The sequence below is a fragment of the Pseudochaenichthys georgianus genome, chromosome 19 (genome assembly GCF_902827115.2).
Source record: "Pseudochaenichthys georgianus chromosome 19, fPseGeo1.2, whole genome shotgun sequence".
Classification (NCBI taxonomy): Eukaryota; Metazoa; Chordata; class Actinopteri; order Perciformes; family Channichthyidae; genus Pseudochaenichthys; species Pseudochaenichthys georgianus.
This window is the reverse complement of record NC_047521.1, coordinates 10,799,919-10,803,490: the sequence shown is the minus strand read 5'-3', so window position 1 is coordinate 10,803,490 and position 3,572 is coordinate 10,799,919.

The window sequence follows — 3,572 nt, the reverse complement described above, 5'->3', positions numbered from 1 at the left end:
CACACACACACACACACACACACACACACACACACACACACACGCACGCACATCTTGCTAACGTCATATTGGTCCAACCATTTCTGTAACTTTCCCAAACTGATGATCCAAATGTAACACCTACTTCATGCTGACAAAAAAGACAGTGTTTGCACTTCCTTCCCTAGCCCTTTTTCCCTATTCCCTGTTACTTTTGGTGTGCACAAATGCAAAACTATAAAAGCACTGCATACAAATCTGCCCAGAATTTAAGCAATATCACATCTCCCTTCTATATCTATCGGCCAATTTGCGTAATTGACCTTCCCTTTTGAACACCTGGAGTAATACTGAAACGATATATTGAATCTTAAAGAAACAGAACATCTCCCTGAAAACACGCCTTCAGTGAACATGTTTTTCTGGTGGTTGGTAGACGGACTCCTTATGCCCTCCACCTTTCAGAGCTCTCTGTGGGGTGTAAAGGTCCATTACAATGGACAACATCACCCTGCCCGTTGCTTTTGTTAGCCCCTAATTGCAAGACCCACAGCAATGTTGATTGTGACATTCATTACGCACGTCATTAGCAGAGTCATTAACAATGGGGGAGCATGATAAGGAGTGTTTGGAGACAGTTATCTGCTGTAGGCATTGGGTAAATAGAAAGGGGGGATATCTTGCTCTGGGTAGTGGGTACATGTGTAAAACAAGAATACTTGTTTGGAGGAGTGTGATAAGGAAAGGGAGAGGCAGTTGTAGTTTTAAGTTGTTTTCCTGGCCTGCCAAAAACAGTGCCAAGAATCTTGGGGAATCAAAATCCATTATTTCATTCAAACAGCCCACATACCACTTAGTGCTCAATATGCATGATTTTAAATAATTAAACTGCTCAGATTGTTGCATGATCCTGGTACAATACTTATTTACATATTGCTAATTGATCCAGTTGCTGCTATTGTGCCTACTAATTGACCACCAATTACGTGATTAGTCTGTGTTAGGCTGTTTTGATAAGACTTAACTACTTGCAGATGAGATACGTGCAGACCCTGCAGTGTAACCAATCTGTGCTGTCTGCCACTAAGAACATGTAAATTACTAACAATTATCCAGGCATCTACTGTATGTCTGAGCCAAAATACTGAATGCTGATGAAACAATGATTGTAAAGTTCATTGTAAAGTGATATAGGTATTGGGTCTAATGCCAGCCTGAAGGCTTGACTCCCCCTGAATGAGACGAAGTGTTGTACAGAGCCTTGGCATGGCCATATCAAGGAGAAAAATCCTTGGCAAATATGCCTTCAGTATACAGTTCCTTCATTTTTTTGACCAATTAATAAAGGTTTATAGTTTTCTTATATTTATTAAGAATGTTTTATTCTATATTACGCAAAGAAATAAAGAAAATCTTGGCTGTAAAGTACTTTTTAAAACGATTGCCCGAATTGCTTTCATCCAAAAAGGCCAGGGTAAATAGAGTCAAAAACCACAATCAAAATACATAAAATACAATTTGGTAGATGATAAATGTTTTTGAAGTTATAATATCACATTTGGAAAACCTTGACATGGCTTTTATCAGAAATGTTACGAAGAATAACCAGACAGACAACAGAAATGTGTGAAAAGTACCAAATGTATTTCATTAAAGGTGGGGTATGGTAATTCACTTCAGAAACACTTTTTGTTATATTCCATGGAATGCTCTTAACATCCCGATAGCAATGAATACATGCTTTGACAATAAACACATTAAAAAGTTTCATCTGTGGAAGCCGTGGCGCTGTAAAAAGCACGACCAATCATTTTAGCCGGCCCGGCTAAAATAACTGGATGGCCTACCTGCCTGTCAGCCTTCCTCTCGTGCACAAACTTATCTTGTGCCCTCATTGGTCATGTGCGCATTTGTATGTGTTGGAGGAGGGGCTCTGTAAGGAAGTCTGAAGGAAGGGGCAGATTTTCGTACTTTCAATAGCGCACTCGAGCTGGTTTCTCCATTCTTACCCTACCTTTTAAGGGCGGAATATTAAAGTAGCCTTGACTCTGAAACAGCAAGAACTTGCTGCTCTGATCACCTGAGATCCTCTAGCTTTTTTAAACAGATTTCAGATAAGAAAAGTATTTCTTTATTTTCATTGTTCAACAACATTAATGGTCAATGAAAGCATGTATTCATTTCCACAGCTGTTTTTAGCTCTGTAGCACATTGTGGATCTTTTCAGGTTAACTACCAGATCTGTATCCAACATTGAACAGTTACTTCCACCATGGTATATCATGAGCATATGGTACTTCACCTGCATAGACAGTTTAAAGCCACTCACATGTTCAAAAAATACTTGGCGAAAAGCTGAAACATAAACGGTGTGAAATGTCCTGTAGAGCTAGAAAGAGGATTTGAAGGGTCTTAATGCTGTGCTAAATATTTAAAACAGGCTCATAGACCTGTGACTGTATTTATTAAGTGTCTCTGATTTGTCGTTTTAAAATGGCCAAAAACCTTTTATAAACTAAGAGTAAGTAAAACTCACAATCTTTCCGAAAAACTGCGGAGAAAAGTGTTATGCTGCATCTTGGTGTCCGGTAAACTTTCAAACTCATTGATTCATCATTCTTATCAGCCAGGCAGTCCTGATTTATTTTCAGTCTTCTCTTCACTACCTTTCCACCGACTCAGTCTTTTCAGATGAAAGATCAGCTGTAAAGGATGTCATAAATTACACCCACTTGTTATGAGAAAGCTGTATAGCAGATGAAATTCAGTTGGGGCGGGAAGAAAGTCATACGCAGTGTAAAAGAAACACAGTATGATTGAAAGACAAACAGTCAATCTTGCAAGTCGAATAAATATGTCTTACTTTTGTTTGGTGAAAATATGATGTTCTGTTTTTTTGGGCTAGCTATACTGTTAAAATACTTCCAAAACCTTCCCCTTCAAACAGTCACATGATCATACATTTGCATTTATGACATTTGAAAATGTTATTAATAATTTTTTTGCTACTATGGTTTATATTGTTTTTCTTTTTGAAAAGTACAAATAATCTGAAGTTGTGGAGAAAAAAAGTGCAAAAATTAATGTGTTTTGTTTTACTCGAGCAACTTGTGGATCCCCTCCACACACTCCCCCTTTCCCCCGACAACTAATGGCTGATGGTAATTACATTTAATGAGATCATGGGGTCGTCTGTAGAGTGCACTTCTGCAAATTGCTCTCAGCATGGGGTCTGAAGTGGGCGGATGCAGTGGAGGAGTGTTTGCCCAGTGTTTGGGGGCCTGGGCCCACATAGGCTCTACCTGTCACTCAGTGAGCAGTGAAACATGTCATGCATTTGTCTGCCTTTGTCCTAATTTGTTTGTCTGGCAGAGATAACCACACAGAGGTGATGCTTGTCTTGTCTCTATTGTATGCAACCGTTGTCAGCCCATCACGTCCATCCATCTCCAGCCGGCCCCCTTTCTCCCCTCTTTCCCTTTCTCCCTGCTCCACGACTGGTCATTTTGCCACTATTTTCTAGCTGCGGGGGGTGACCCGGGCAATTTAGTTATCCATTAACAACTAATTGTCTCCTCCTACCCTGTTTTTCT